Source organism: Excalfactoria chinensis, chromosome 9 (assembly GCF_039878825.1).
Source record: "Excalfactoria chinensis isolate bCotChi1 chromosome 9, bCotChi1.hap2, whole genome shotgun sequence".
Lineage (NCBI taxonomy): Eukaryota > Metazoa > Chordata > Aves > Galliformes > Phasianidae > Excalfactoria > Excalfactoria chinensis.
Window position 1 is genome coordinate 8,217,094 of NC_092833.1, and position 17,396 is coordinate 8,234,489.

The following is a 17,396-nucleotide window of genomic DNA, read 5'->3' on the forward strand; positions in this document are numbered from 1 at the left end:
TCTATATATTATCAGAAATAAACAGTGGGTATAAAATTGCACATGTTCAACAGTGCTCAATAACAAGGTGCTGAGCATTGGAGAAGTGAGCATATTTGATTTAATCAAAATAAGTGTTGTAGGAAAATCACGTAGGTTTAATTTTTGAAAGCTATTAAGTTTCAAATTAAATGGAAGATTAAAATAAAAAATGAGCTTTAGCTGTAAAGTGGAGGCTAAATTTGGTCAATTTTTGTTGTTTATCTGTGCATAAAGTCCTTGCATTTACCATTTGACAAATCTTCTAATAAAATACTTTCTGCAATCAGGTGAAGTAGGTTATTAATGGTTCTAAAAAAGATATACAGGATTGCCTCATCCTGAGGCAATTAAGTCTGTGAAGTAAGTGTGTTTAATATCTCTGGGGGCATGACTGGAATGAAACAGGTGATCTTTCCACAATTACCATTGTTTCATTTAGAATTTCTTTAGGGATTTTTTTTTTTTTTTTTAAACTGGAGAATGACTCCTCAGCTTACGTTCCTTTTGTTAAGGCTCCAGTTTGAGGACTTGCAAAGGCAGCACACGGCATATAAAGTAGAGAGGAAATATTTTGAACACCTCTGAAAAACAGTGCGACATTTCACTTCAAGTTCTAGTGTCCCTCACAAGAGAGGACAGTTCCCATTTCCTCTCAATCACACACATCAGTAGCTCAGCCCAGGCCTCACTTCTTTAAATCAGCTCCTTGATAAAGCAGTTTGCCCACACTGTTTCTGTGCCTCTCCATCTTCTTCTACACTCCCTTAAGGGGCTCAGGGAGTGATGTGCATAGGGGCAGGGAGTCACCCACCACACAACCTTCCTGCTCAGCCATCATCTTCATTTCAAAGGAATGCTGACTTACATACAGCTTACAGACCCCCAGCCTCAGGCATTTCAGTTTGAAAAACAAATTCCTTACCACCGTATGTTTTCTGAGGGACGCATTGTGGATACATCAGGGTGCTGTTTGGCCCTTCGTTATAAAATCTTTTATTTTTCATTTCTCTTTTTTTTTTTCCTCTGCTGTGTTCTTTTTTCCCTGGATTTATTACTAGGGATGGTTTGTGGAGGTATGGTTAATTACTAGAGCTTATGACCTGCTGTGATTGAAAGCTGATCTCACCAGTTTGGGGTCTGCATTATATTTATTCTGTATGTAATTAAATCTGAATACCATAACTATGCATAATGTTGGAAAATAATGAGAATTTTTTTTTCTTTTTCCTAAGTGAAAGCACATCTGAAAGGTATTGTCTTCCTTAGTACTGAATTTCCACAAAACTCTCTGCACTTTGCACACAAACAAGCAACCACCCAAAAGGGGCATTCTGGTCTACAGTTCAGATGAAAACAAATGTTTGTTTATCACATACATGCTAACCATTAAAAATAAAGCAGGAATGCAAGCAAACTGTGATAAAGGCTATCCATATATCCTGGGGTATTCATAACATCACAGACTGACTAGAGACATGCAGAGAAGGGACAGCACATTCTGGAAGCGGCACCATCCAAGGGAACACAAAAGATGTAGCTGGAAAGTCCCTCAAACAAAACAAGATGTGGAAGATCAGGACATAGCTCTGACTATGGGGAGCAACAATTCCCCTGATTTCCTTACCTAAGGAAAGTAAAACACACTGGTATGGGAGAGTTGATCAGACACTGTTTATCCTGCAGTAAATCAGGCAGAACGCTGCACAGCTAACTGGACCGTATCAGAATTAGGCCAGACACATCATATCCAGAGGCTCCAGCTGGTTGTTGGTTTGTTTTTTTTTATCTACTATACATAAATCTGAAGTCAGATGAGATCCTTTTGTTCACCAGTTTGATAGTGATCTGAAAGCAGAGACCCCTGGAACATCAGAAACCTTTGATTTGGAAATTTATCTCATTGCTTGCACATATAGCTGATGCTCTGGAAAAAAAAGAAAGAGCATTTGGTACATGATCTAATGTGATGAATGATAAAGTAAGGAATGCTCAAAAATAAAAGAAAAAGCAAAAATAACTACATCAAAACCACAGCCTTCCACCACAGCAGTGCAATTGGAACAAGCAGGGCACACCAGGGTGGTGCAGTAACTTGGAGATTCATTTTCAGACTTAAGAAAAGTGGCAGTGTGCAAAAAAGGACGTGTTTTTCTAAAGAGATATGACCACCCTTCCCAAAGTTATTGAAGGTGGGCAATAGTAAACTAAGGAAAAAAATAAAAATAAAAAAATAAAGAATGAGGTGCCAATGTGTGCATAATACTCCCAGGATCGTAGTGTCTAGAATGGTCAATTTGCCTTGTCCTGACACAAGCAGTAAGGATTAGGCCAAACTCTGTGGGGTACAGAGGACGCCAAAAATCATTCAAATACTCAGGCCTTGCATTACTACAATAATAACTCTCCTCTTCAGAAACTAAACCATTGTGTCCAATGCCACAACCACAAAGGATGCGATCAGCCAACCCATGTTTCTGATATGCCAACAGACAGCTATTTTCCCTGCTTGCCAGGCTGCAGACATGTTACTGAGTAAATAGTTGAGCAGTCAGACTCAGTCTGTGGATCAGAAAACAGAACAGACCAGCCCTTGCAGGACAAGATTAATGGCACAGGTGTCAGCGAGGCTGTTTGCACCAGCCATCACCAGCTTTTTAACAGAACCAGATGTACCAACTATTTTTTTCCAACTCCCCTATGTGCAACACAGAAGCCAGCAGTAGATTAAAAAAGAAAAAAAGAAAAAAGAAAAAAAACATAAGCATCCTCTGATGTGTCAGAACTATATTGATTTGTCAAAAGAGTTTACCTGCTCTACCAAACTGGACAGGAGCCTCAGAGTTAGCAATATGATCTGGCAAGGACAAGTTGCTGCTTGCAGCCTGAGGGACTCAGGAGCAAGCCCAAGATCCAGCTTGCAGCCTATGCCACAGCCTCAGCACCCACACAAAGCCTTTCCCACCTGCTGCCCACTGGTCTTGTCATGTTATGCATCAGCCACATTGGCTCTCTGAATAATCAAGAACCAGGGTCCCAGGGATCAAAGAGAATATTTGCCCCACAATTCAGGCTTAGCCTTTGAGTTACCAGTCATGATGAATGGTAGCACATGGTAAGAACTAAACATGACTATCTGCTTCTGCTGTAGTAAACCTGCAGAGCTCATTTCCTGTCACTTTCAGCCATCCCATCTCACTTGCTCCAGCTACTTGCAACACCTCAAAACAACACTGACTGTAGCAGAACAGAGCTCTTACTGCAAACACTTTTTCTTCTAAGTGAGAATTCTGTACAATGAGTTTCACTTCTCCATATCTCCAGGTTATCTTTTTTGTTTGTATGTTCAGACATGTTCAGAATAAACATCTTCTGACAGAAGGTTAAGGAATCCTATTCCCAATACACAAAGTCCCATTCTACACTGCTTGCACAGGTATCAGTGTGCCAGATTTTCCACTTCACTTCCACATAAGAGCATTTATTGATCAAAAATAAACGTTTACTGCGGGGATCCATGCAACCAAAATCCAAGCTGCAAGAGTATTTCCTAAACAGAATGCCTTGACATTTCATGAGATCAACAAGAGAACAAATAAGTTCTCAGTTTATGAAAGCAAAAGTGACAGTATCCATCCCCTGTAATAATAGTAATTTCATAAATTGTAGGGTTTATATGAGTGTTATACAGACAATTAATACATCTCTGAAAAATTTTAGCCAGAGAGAAAAAAAAAAAATTAATTAAGACAAAATAACAAACATGCTGAAAGTCCCTCAACACCACCACCACCTTGCATGTAATAATTATGTTGTCATTTGTGCTCAGGGAGAACAAACAAGAAAGAAATACACACATCTCCCTGACTCCTCCAAAGAAAATGTTTGCTTGAGAAACACAAAGTAAGGAACGTTTTCACAAATCTTATTGTGCCCCAGAGAAGCTGTAAGCTGCACAGCAGACACTTACACTTGCCAGAACTCCACTCTAAATGGCCTATTCAATACAAATGACTGCCTGGCATCGTAATCACTGCACTGCTCATGTGCTTTTGTTTATCTTCTCAAAACATATGCACAGCAAACTTTTCCAAATGAAATTATCGCAGGTGAAGTTTATTCTTTCTGTTGTGCAGCACATGGCCTGGCTAATCTCATGCAGGAAGATGGAACTGAAATCCCTGAACCTGACTGTGTCTTGTTAAAGCTGGACGCTTACCAGTTTAAGACAGATGACAGATCTTGAAGCCCTGCTATAATTAAACGTGAAAAGAAAAAACATGCTGATGAGCCACACATATGGTATTTATTTTATACCACATTTGTCCCTACCTGATTTTTGCTTCCAAATTTGCTATCTGCTGGTGCATGGGATTCTTCACACCTACAGCTGACTGCAGCCTCTCCTCAACCCAAAGTGGCAATAAAGCATTGATTTTGGATTTGAATTCATTTTTATTTTTTAATGACTGAGGCTTCTAGATTCACTTTTTTTCCCTCTTTTAATGAAAAGCAGAAAGTGAAAGCACAATTGTGCAGCAATGCAAAACCCCTACCCACAAACCTGTGAAATACATGAAGCTTTCCTCACACCCACTGTTAAAGCAGAACCCCCCACAATGACTTCACTTGAGAGACTGGGTAAGAGTAAATGGCTCAGTATCTCAAGCTTTAAAACATACAATATGTCTGCAAATCATTTCCATAAGTATGTTGGTAAATGGAAAAAAATAAAAAAGCTTAAATCAAAGCAGAGGAAAGAGTGGGAGTTCACCACCAAGCAGCTTGTCGCTCAGTAGAAAGAATGTTTTCAGGTTCAGATAAGCAAAAAACCATTTTAAGCTCTAAAGCTGTACTCGTTGCTACCAGGTGGATATATCTGGAATGGGATTGCTTACGGGAAACACTTGGATGACAACTAAATTCCAGGGAAGAGCACTGTTGAGCTGTGCTCTGCTTTCCATTAGAAATAGCTCCCTCCATATTTCCCACCATCTCTTGTAAACTTCCTCCAGTACACTGAGAAACCAAGACCCAAGATAACACACACTGTTTTTCCTCAGCCCCCAGTTGTGAAAGAGCTGTTTGTTTGATTTCAGAGTCACACAGGTGCAAAATCAGTTAGGTCTCAGCATCTGGCCATGTGCTGATTCTCTTCCCCAGTCATCTGGTGGGTAAAAGAATTAAAACTAGCCTGGACATTTCAAACGAGAACACCCACACTGATTTTGAAGGTCAGACTTTCACTTTCTTCAGGAAAGCTGTTGCCTCCATAGGAATGCATAAGTTGGGAACTTCTCAGTACTTCAGGGCACTGTCTGAAACATTCCCAGTGAAGCACACATTAGTTGGAGATCTTCACAATACTCCCACCTAGCAAAGGTCTCTCGTTCACTTGCCTTGTCCTTAACTGTTTGATGTGGTAAGTTCATGATTAAATACTTAAAATACTCCCTCTGCTGCCAAATCCTGCTTTGTTATCCTCAAAACTAGCCCTATTTGCTGGGAAGTAACAGCAGAGGAATTGAGCACAGGTGAAAGCTCCTTCCACTTGAGTATGCCAATGCTACAAGATTAAGTTCTCCAGTTTTATTTTTCATTAGTGCCAAACCTGACACTTCTCTTCCTTAAGATATATAGCACATAGTCAGAGATTTCAGTGTGACTCTCCTGCCTCAGGGCAGGATCCTCGTGCTCACATCACACCTAAAGCTCTGGCTGGCTTCTCACCACAGAGAGAGATTCAGAAGCTTCTCAAGTCAGCCCAAGCACTCAGCTCTCCTTTCAGCTGGAGATCTCCACCCAAAGTCCTCTACTGCAATTTAAGCCTCTTTTCTCTTCTGCTGTCTATAGTACCCTACAAAGCACTCCGTTATCTTCTTAACAAGAGTTTTTAATACATTCGGAGACTCTCCTAAACTGTCACCCTCCCTAGACCAAATCTTAGTCAGGCAGTCTTTCCTCACAAATCATGCCCTAGAGCCACGATCAAACCTGTTGATTTCTTAAACGGTTTTCTCGTTTCCCCTTATTTATAGCTCACCTGCCACCAACTATCCAGTTGTTCCTTCTCACTTAGTAGAAGCATTTACTAAGGCAAAGGCTGTAAGGCAGTGCTCTCCTATATATAGCCAAGGGCCAGACCAGCAGGTGGTATAAATTGGCACAGGGCTGCGCCTAATCAAAGCATTAAGGGGGAAGGAGAATTTTTTCTTCATTAGTAGCTTAAGAGATAGGTTTGTTTTGTCTGTGGTTAATTTGTTTTGGTTTGCTGTTGTTGGTTTGTCATGATTCTTTTATTATTATTTTTGTTAGGACTCTTATTTTTGTAGGAAAGGGGGGCACTGTTTAGGAGCGTCGTGTGTTGTTGAATTAAAGAATCCATGAGAGGCGCTCCTGGGTTTGCAAAGGACAGCTCGGCATTGTCTTTCTGCTCGGATGAGGTTTCTTAAAGTAAAACAAGCAGTATCTTAGTGCATCTCCTTGGAAAACGGGCTTTCTTTACTAAGACTCCGATGCTTGAAAGGGGTTGTCCCACGGCTGCTCACCCTCCTGTAACAATTAGGAGGCAGGGGTCACTCCAGGGGGGAAAAAAAGTCATTACCAGCAGCGCTGGGCTAACACGCTCCAAGAACCACTTAAAAGAGAGAGGAAAAAAAAAAAGTCGGATGCCGTTCAGATGGCTGCGCCGACGCTGTCTGGTCCCCAGAGCATGGGGGGCTCCGGGTGGGGCCGGTACCTCCCGCAGGGATGCGCGGGGCCGGACCGCGGCGGGCTACGATGGAATCCGGAGAAAGTGCGTCTCTCTCCTGGCTTACAAAAAGTTGACACCGAGTCAGTTGAAAAGTAGGTTAATTAGTAGTGTCTGACAGAGCTCCCCAGCAGTGACTTACTTCAGGTGCCGCATATTACTGCTACTCTGCTGAAAAAGGCTTTGTTTTCACCTAGCTTTGTAGCCTCGAGTGTCTGAATATTGATTAACTCCGGGTATTTGACTTCTTTGAAATACGCTCGCAATATTCCAATAAACCGCATCGTTATACTCGGGATGTACTTTAAATGTAATTTAAGTATTAACTGCACTTTGCTGTTGGAAATGTGGCCCTTGGAGAGAAGGGAGAAACCTTTGCCGTCAGAGTTTGCCGCCGTCCCTTAGCGAGGGGATATGGTCAGCAAAGTCCCGCGCAGGGACCTACCCCAGAGAGAGCTTTATTATTTTTCTTTCATGGGAAATGGATATATATATATATATGTATGTATGTATTTACATTACTCCGAGGGTCTTGGTGAACTCTGTCGAGCCCCATCCCTATATCTGGCCACGCAAAGACAGAAAACCTTCCCACTTCCGAAATGTCTGGGGAATCGCCCCGCACAGCAACACTCTCCATCCTCCCCCTTGGGCGGCTGTCGCGACAGACACGGTATCGGGACGGAGGGACGCCCCAGTCGCAGCCCCCGGTCCCAGCCCCGGTCCCCCGGCGCGCAGCGCGGCGCGGAGTGTTTTCCTAACGCCAACCCCTGGATGCGCTCGGCGTTTCAAAGGCCTCCGGTACAGTTATCTTTCTTATTTTTTTCCTTGTGTTAATTGAATGAGGACACGCAGGGGAAGGCATGCAGGCGTAATGGTAATTGTGGGATTAAACGGGGGAAAAAAGAATAGGTTGTGCGCGTTCATTCCCGCTGCTCAGGCGTCGCTGCGCACAGCGCTGCTGTCCTGCACAGCAAGGCTCGCCCTCCTCCTCTGATTTCTCTGGAAAGTCTGCGCAAAATCGCGCTCTAATCGTTGTGACCCTCGGAGGTGGGATAACCCCTGCCTCCCTCCTGTAACCCGTCATCCTCTCTGCTAAAGAGCTGTAACGAGCCTTTTGAGGCGCAGCTCCCCGCGGAGAGGAACCCCCTCACAGCAGGGGGATTGCTGGTCCGGGGTGAGCGGGCGGTTTGGGGCCGGGGGGGACCCCGGAAGAAAGACTGACAGACACAGATAGACAGCCCTGAAGCTCGGCGGGAGACAGCAGAAGAGAGATTGGGACCCAAGCCGTGGCCCCAGGGCTGGGTTCTGCCAGGAGATGCGTTCGCCCCTTTTAGCAAAGGGCTCCACAGCCCTTCAGAGACATCCCTGCAATGTTCAGCTGCAGGCTCAGCCGAACCTGCCCTTCTGGCAGCCCCGGGCCCCACCTTGATGCGGTTTGCTCTTCCTAGTGCTCCCTGTAAAGCCAAGCAAAATCAAACACAGTTGTCTTGATCTGATCCAAAAGATGTACCAGATCAACTCTGATGTCTTTGTTTCAATTTCCTCTTAAGTCTATTGCTTTTTCTTCCCAGGCAGGCAGCCGTGCAGCCACCGTTTTAATGTGCGGGGTGAATTGTAAGGTCATCGGGGCTTTCCTGTGCTTTAGGAAACTTCTTATTTTTTGTTTGCAGGGGGGTGAACGAGAGAGTTCCTCGGTCAACCCCTCTCCTATGCGAACATCTGTTACTTAGGCGGTGTCTGTTGGCTTTTACCTGGCTGTGTCAGGGCGGGGTTACAGGGAAGTGCCTCTCGAAAAAAATTAACCAATGATAATTAAAAATATATAAATAAATAAATAATAAGAACAGAAAAACAGAAGTTTAAATTATAAAACAAACAAACAAACAAACAACTACATCCTTCTCCCTCAGAAAATACAAACACGCCTTCCAATGGCCAGGTTGGGAGGGATGGGGGCTGCTCTGCTGGAGTTACGGGCCGGTGCACGCTATTTATACTCAACTCTCCAAAGCTTGCAGGCTTCGTGAGTAAGAAGCAGAGTGTTCCTGGAATCGGTTCAGAACGTGTTCTGATGTACAAATAAACTTCTGGAAAGTATCTGATGACTGTGCCCAAGTGCGCTGACCCGCCTCCCATCGATGAGAATAAAACGATAGCGCTCGACTTAAAGAAAGCCGCAGAACTTAATTAAATCGATGCTTTAATGGCTATAGAATCTGCAAAACACTAGTATTAATTTAGACGCTGGCATCTGTTTTCACTGAAATTCGTGTCGAACGCGGACATTACCCCTGCGATCCCTGCTGCAGGAAGCAGGGAGCGGGCGCAGCCCGGGACAGAGCGCAGCCGTGAGCGGGCATTCCCCGTGGGACCCCGCACCCTGCCCTGCCCTGTCTGTATCTGGGCACAGCGGGGGTCCGCAGCCGCCCCTTGGCGAGGCCACTGTCACCCGTACGTTCTCAGTACCCCGGGGCCTTTTATACGCGCTTCCGAAATCACGCAGCGGCGTGACTGGAGTCGGCTGTTTTTCCGATTGGGAAATCTCCGCTTTAAGGGAAAGAGTGTCCTTAAATCATGACAACGACATACTTGAAAGAGAAAATTGATAATGTTAATAAATGAAGTGTACTGGGAAGATGGCATTTAGAAAGGGGCGAGATGTCCCAGATTTAATTTTCGCTGGTGAAATAAGACAATTCTAAAAGGCCACTTATGAGTCGATTTTTATTAAACATTTGTACTGTTTTGGAAGCTGAGCCATAACTCATCCGCACTAACGTTTAACGACTTCGATTCATCAGAAAAGTTTGTGCTTGGACTCTGTTTCAAAGCCGGAACAAGAGCCTCAGTGACAGCCTATGCTGATTTTCCCCTCCTGATTTGCAGTGGGTTGGTGTGTTCTCGTGCCCAGACCGAAGATTCATGTTCAGATCCCCAAGTCATAAAATTTAGGCTTTTGCATTTATCTTTTCCAACCCGAAACTTGACTAAACCGGAGTCCGGGATCAAAAGCGTGCAAGAGCTATCGCTTTCCCTGGGGACTGCCAAAGCCACTTGCCGCTGAGTTATTCTGACAATGTTGCGGGCAATTTGGGCAACATTGGGCAACACGTGTTGTCCCTGGGAACAGGGATGGAGGTTTCCCTGGAGGTTTCCCTGTCAACTCTGCTCTAACAAAAGTTGTGCTCCGGGCTGAGAAAGGCGAGCGAGGCTCACGTCTGGCATCCTTCGCGTACCTTAGGAAGGGATACAGGAAGAACAGGTCTCAGGAAGGGAGAGAAAGGTGTTTGCTCTTCTTGCTGCCCCCTCCTCGACTTTGGGTTTCTCCCCTTTAGCCAGATATTTTCTTAACTGACGTTAAAAGCGGAGAGACAAGTGCAGAGCTCAAAGACAGTTCGAGGTGGCGGCAGCGGGGCTCTGCCCGAGTAAGGAGCGCGGCACCACTTCTTAAAAGCGCATCCTTCCTTCGGGGTGCGAGAGGCGAAACGTAGCTGGGACGGAGAGGGGCGGCCCGCTATGAGCCCCATCCCGGCCCTGCCCGGCCCAGCTCGCTCAGCCCCGGCACTTCCCCAGCCTGTACCAAAAGTCTGTTATCGTCCCTTAGCTTGCTCGGCCCGGCCCCGTTCCGAACCACTCTCACGGGCTGTGGGCAACAGGACCGGACCGGCAGCAAACGGCCCGGCTCGAATCCGTTGTCAACGCTTTAAATGAAGAGACACCTAGTCGATACTTCGTGATCTTTCTATTTCCTTTCCCCGGTCAGGGTGGCATCCCCCTGCCCGCCCCGCTCTGTTTAAGCCATGTCCGTGGGACTTCCACTGACCCTGGTCTGGTTTTTTAGAACGCACTTAAGCTGCAGAAGTTGCTGACACATAAATAAGCCATCAAGGCTCTCGGAAGCTCATGAATCTTTGACTGCGGTATGTGTGGGGACTTACACACTTGTTCCACGTCGTGATACTTTAAAAAACTTTCACAAAGACGACTCCGGACAAAAAGCACCTCTGTTTAACAAGATAATTCTTGCTTTCAGTTTTATTTCTATTTTCAACTTCCTATTCTTTTGTCCCGTGACATGGCGCTTTTTTCCCCCTCGGGGACTCCTTTCTCTTCTTTCTCCCCTCCTATTCTGAACTGTTTTACAGCCCCGCTTTGTTACTGTCAGGAAAAAATGTCTGGAGAGCCCTGTCTCCTAAAGAAGGAACAGAAAAGGGAGGACTGGGGCTGCAATGTTGCCTATGCATGCAGAACATCCCAATCTGTTTTTGTGCATTGAGTTGGGGAGAGGGCAGCAGGGAGCGTGCACCCAGCCTCAGCCCGGACAAAGGGAGGCCGGACAGCTGCGCACCCGCCACAAAAGATTCACTCTTCTGTCAACTCTGTTTACTTAGTGTTGTTTCTGACCTCTGTGCTACACTTGTTGCTAATACATATGCTTATCAAACCATTTTAATTGGCTTTCTTCATAACATTAGTCCCAGCACTTTTTTCTGCGTGTGTTTCCAAACAACTTAATTGACTTCTCCGATATTCATCTTCTCGGGTTCTATAACGACGGGTTCCTGCCCTCCCCCCACCCCTGCGCCCCGGCCCCCAGGAAAAGAAAAGGTCCAGAGGTGTCCGCATGGGCAGAGCTTCCCCTTCCAGCAGGGGTGTCTTCGAGGGGACTCGGGCCAGAAGGGACACCCCGCTCCCCAAGGGACAGCCGTGTCGCAGATAAGCGAGCTGCCTAGCCGTAGCACTTTTAAATGTGTTTTTGCTTTGTTTTATGGCAGCCGGTGGTGTGGTGCTGGCCCGAGCGGACCCGGCACCACCCTCGGAGCCGCCAATGCGACGGGAAGAGCGGGGCCGAGCAGCGCACACAGCCCGCAATGCCCTCAGCGGATCCGCACGGATCCTCATGATCCTGTGTTCCGCCAGGCTGGGGTACAGGAGGCTGCCCCCCACATCACCCAGACCCCAACCCCCATAGCCATTATCCTCTGTATCAGCCACTTCGCTTGAGCTTTGAGCCTTTCTCCCCACCACCATCCTTCTTTCTTTTTCTTTTTCTATTTTTTTCTTTTTTCTTTTCTTTCTTTTTCTTTTTTTTAAACAATTTCGTAATTAATTGTTGCGCCCGGGTTTGTAATGGAAACAATCCTGCGAGGCCGGATGGTTGTTATGATTTTCTTTCTTTAGCGCTTCTCCCCCTTCACAAGCATTGTTCGCGGTGACTGTCTGGGCTCAGATATGATGTTGGGACAGCGCCTCCCTTGAAATGGAAACAGAGGCCTGAATAAAGGAGGGTGGAAAAAAAGTACTTTGTAGTCTGCATCGTCCATCTTTAATTCAGAGACGCATCTATACTCCTGGGAGCGCCGCCTTTGATCTCTTTGATTTTTACACCAGATCTGTTATGGACTAAAATTCCTAGGTTTTCCATAGAAACATCTCCATTCCTTCGGGATATTGATGTTTTCTTCTTCCTAGGGGTTATGATATGGTAAATCAGATTCAGAAAAGCATGGACAATGCCAGCATTCATGGGTCGGGGGGCGGGGGTGGGGGGGTGGGAGCCTCTCTCTCTTCTCCCAATGAATCAAAATATTGTTTATTCTGTTGCTCTTTAAGCCCAGTCACTTCAGCTGCCTTTCAGTGCCTTCAACTCTGGAAGAGGGGCAGCAGCAGCAGCAGCAGCAGGTTGCGTTGCCATGGGGACCCTACTGTATGGCAGCAGCGCCAGCCCCAAAGACAATGCCTCGCAAAGGGGCTTGAAAAGTGAGGTTTCTCCCTTTGCCACGCAGCCACTTCCGATGGAGCAAGCATTCTCCTTTCGGGACCCTCATCTTGTCACTAGAACAATGTCTATCTTCGCCTGCCAATTTTTTTTTTTTTTTCTCTATCCTGCCTTTGATCTATAAAAAATCAAAAGAACAAAGTCAGGGGAGAATAGGGGGCTTTTTTTGTTGTTGATGCACAGAACAGGCTTTTATAATTTGGGTCTACTTTTGTGCCTGAGGATTGCAGGGGCAGGGAAGGAGGGTAGCTGATTTGTGTGCTGGGCTCCCTTCGGCCCTGCCAACCCCAGGCATGGCGTGTGCCAAAGACCCCCCCTCTCTCTCTCCTTCCTCCCCAGAGCAGCTTGAGTCCGGCCGGGTGCTGCCCAGCCTGCTGTCCCCTGTCCTTGGCCCTAAGGGTTCTGCTGCAGGCTGGGACCTTCCCACCATCAGGCCCAGGCTGCCATTGGAAGGCACTGACCCTGCCTGGGTCGGTGGGACTGCCCAAGCCTACTGCTTAATGCTGGTATCAATTACAGAGATGGGTGCAAAAACAGCAGCATGCCCGTTGCCGTAGATTTTAATGCATTATGCAAATTGATGCTTTTTTTTTTTTTTAATTAATGGTTTTGTGTGAATATTAGAGAAATCAACGTGTCACAATGTTTTTTTCTTTAGAAATCAGATGAATCTGGACAGCGTGAGGCCCTGAAATGCTGTCTTGGATTTTCACACCAGTAAGGCAAAGAAACAGGAGTGTCCATGCAAATCCACAAGCGTGTGTTTGACTTCTCTGTTAGTAAGCAGCAATAGGCATTGTCACATGTGTGTAGGGCAGGCTATAAATAACCCTCCAAGGAAAACTGAGTCCAGCTTTGGTTCCTTCCATTAGGACAAGTGGTTGGTTGGGCTCACATGTCACACTAGGCACATAACCCCCTGGAATTAACCCTAATCACACGGCTTGGTTCCTTACCTCACTTTGAGTAGTGAGAAGTGTTGATTGCATTACAGCTACTTCCTTTTTGTGAAAACACCAGAGAAGGGAACACCAGAAATGGCTGGTCTGTGCTGTATCAGTTACATTGGCAGAGGTGCCTCTACTCAAATGTGTTCCTGTACAATTCAGTGATTGACTCCATCACAGACTGCTTTTCTACTTGACTGGAGTCGATTTCTGGGCAATACAATACAGTAGGTTGGAGAAATAATGGAAATTAGAAGATATATCGTAATCAGAAATCGTTGGTGAAAGCATGTTCTGTCCCTGAGTGCCTTCTCTCAGCTATTTTCTAGAGAAACTCCCTAGTTCCAAAATCCCATATTAATGAACATAGATATGGGCATCTGCTCCCCTGTCTGGGTTTGTGCTGCTGGTGAACACCCACCCTGTTCTGCATGTGAAGGCAGAGGATCCTCATGGGAGCTGTAAGCAGGGAGAGTGGCTGGGCTGACTGCAAAGGGCTCAGCTGCCTCACTGAAGCCTCAAGAATGATGTTCAGCCCTTTCACAGAATGGAAGAACTTCAGGTGGGCAGGATGGTCTATGGGCACCAGCCAGCATCTGGAGGCAGACTAGTCTCCACTGCTGCACCTGCTTGGCATCACTTACAGGTGCCCCTTAGCATCTTTCTATAACCAGCATGGGAATTCTGGTCCACTGGTCCCATACCCAGTCCACAAACTCCCTCCACTCTGAGTCCAGGAGCTAACCCTTCACTGTCTGGGGTATCCATATGCCCTAGAGTCTGTGGCCACAGACTGCAGAAAGGATACTGCTGTAAACCTGCTTACTGAGGCAGTGAGTATTGGTGGCACCGGGAGAACTTGGGAACCACAACAACATCACGTTGTAGGCAGTGTCTGGGCCTCAGAGTGAGGAAGAAGTGGGTTGGGCCATTTTTCACCTGTTTCTGAAACAACTGCTGGGATGAACTGCAGCAGGCCCGGGGCTCAGGATCCAACCCCCCTTCCCTCCTCCTTCTGATTCCCCGGGAAAGAGCCTTCCCACCCTATCTGGTCACTTGCCCTTCCCAAGATTAATCGTCAGGTCAGGGCAGATTCACCATTGTGTCTGCCTGCAAGTGCCATTTGCTTCTTCTTTTTTAAGAGAGCCTCTGCCAAACTTCGGGCCCCTCTCTCTTCCCTCCTCCCTCATCTTTTAGGGCGGAGGCTGCTAGTCTGTTCCGACCTTCTGGGCAGAGAGGCATCAGCCATGCCTTTTAACTGTACAATTATGCACACTCCCTAAATGTTGTTTTAATAACAGCGTTTGAAAAAAAGCCGCAGCGGGTCGGTGTTCAGTAGAGCCGTGAGATGCCTGCGGCAGCTCGCTGCTTCCCTCGAACACACGCAGACACACCCCTGGGGGGTGGCAGCTCCCGGGCAGGGGGACACAGTGAGCACACAGTGAGCTCACAGCGAGCACACAGCGAGCACACAGCGAGCACACAGTGAGCGCGCACCTCTCTGCGCCCTCGCTCCGGGGATACCCGTGCTGCAGAGAGCAGCGGCCGGTGGCTGCGGGAGCTGACAGGCACTGGCGTTGAAGAGGCACGGAAAGGCTGAGCAGAGGGCGCAGGGAGGCGGTGTCTCCACGCTCACTCCAGTGCAGCACACTGAGGAGACGGAGGGGGCAACGCCCGACGCTCCGGGGCAGCGCGACCCGAATGGTCCCAGTGACCGGTAGCAGTGTGCCGGCAGAGCCCGTCAGACACCCCGAGCTTTCCTGCTTTCAGCAGCCGCACCTCTCCCTAGAGTGGTCCCCGCCCTCCTCCCTAGCCCGTCTGAAGGCGCACAGCCTGGGGCTCGTTTCCTGTCCAAAGACTCCGTGTAAGGGGTGCTGTGAAGGAGACCCGAACACCTTCATATCTCAATTTTTCTTCCTTGGACAGGAAATATGTGTGTGGAAGGGAGGCGTGGGTCGAGATCATAAATTTCATTGATTACTTGCAGATTGTACAGAATATATTCAAGCTTTCATGACAGCTTCTGGAGATGTAACGACTGGACAATATTGCCCGAACAGTACAAAGTCTCTTTAACTACTACAAAGAAATCAGCAGGTAATTATAGGCTCGTCTGTATACATAATAGGCATTGGATATCGGAGAATAACTGTAAGCAGCGATTCTGAACAAGAAGAGGAAGAGTAGTGCTTCAAACTCCCACACAATAGCTACTTATTGTGCTGGGTGTCTTATTATAATTAGAGATACCTGCACAGCATTGCAAATACAGACGAGACACGCACATCCTTACTCTTAATGCCAGTAAAATTCATCCCTCAAAATATGAAGATAGAAAGACAAATTAACTGGTGATGATGCCGAGATGTGCTCTGCACCTCTAGCGCGCTATGTGCGGGGCAGAACGAGAGCGACTCGGTGGGGGCATTTCGGACAACAGTGGAGCTGCTGGCAAAGCAGTTGTCCTCTAGGTGACCAGAGAACTGCCTCTGCACAGGGAACGTTGATAAACATAAACGAGAGTCTGGCCAAAATGTACTGAAATCGACAATAGCTTGGGGAGCATCGCACAGCTCTTGTTTCATTTGGAGTTTTTCGTACTTGAAATTATTTTTATTGACTTAAGAAAAATTGAGAAGGCACCTAAATGAGTACAAATGCACATCTCTGAGACGGACTTTGTTCCTTTAAACAAATGTTTTCCTTTTGAAATCACTCTCCCTGAGCAGAATCATCACCAGCAACCCTCCTAGCAGATCCTAAGCCCCAGCAAAACCGAGAAGAACGCTCCTAACCACCCCCAGCCCCTCCTCTCGATGTCGGTGCCCATTTCACGTGAGGGCTCCCTCCATTTCCGTTCCTTCCAGGTGCTGTTTCCCCCCGGGCTGCCGGGGCCGAGCCGAGGCAGAGGGACCTGTGCGGATGTGCGTGGTGGTCCCGCACCTCCCGTCCCGCAGCCCCGTCCCGGCTCTTCCTGCCCGAGGGAAGCAGCAGCGGATCTCCACCCGCTTCGCAGTGAATTACTGCCTGGCCTTAGAGTTCTCTTTGGCTCCAGGCATAGGTAATACGTTATTCCAGGTCACCAGTGACCCGTATGCCCGAGTGAACGTGTATCCGCATCAAAACCAGCCACACAGAAGTAAATAACGTCAAGTACCGTTTCATCTATAGGAAGATTGTTCCCACCAGGTCACTTAGACACTGTCACAAAGCAGAGAGAAGCGAAGTACCCAGTGCACCTCAGTGCAACTCAGGGCACTGTCCGGGCAGGACACTGAGCTGCTGTGACCTTTGCAATGAACGCTGCGTTGCTGTAAGTCGGTGCTAGCGCTGGACACACACTTCACGCTTATCTGCGTGAACAGAAATACACCCATCAGGGAGCAGTCAGTCTCGAAATAAATTAGATCTGGATTCCTTTCATTTACAAATAGAGTATTTGCGAAGTGCGATCGCTATTTTTCTAGTGATCATTTGCTACACCGTCGTAAACGAGATAATGTCGTTGTTGGTATAAAAAAATAATAAAATGAAATGATGGATCTAAGTAATATCCCTGTCTACGTGGCAACTAGTAACTGTGGAATATTTCAGTCCGTGCAGTGCATTCCCACTCCTACAAGAAGCGATCTGTGTGAGCTGCTTTGCTGACTTCTGCCTGTCCCTTCGGTTGTAGTGCCACGCTACACTTAGAGCTAAAGCTGCTTATTCACGGAAATATGAATCAACTCTTTTCTTTTTTCTTTCCTTTCCAAAAGGCTCCTGTCTAAACCGTGCCATGAAAATAAAACACAGAGGGAGAGAAGGAGGGGAAGTTGTGTTTCCCAAAACTGAAAGACAGTAAAAAAAAAGGTCGTCAAAAATATCCAGATGAAGACAGTAAAGGTAAATCAAAGCA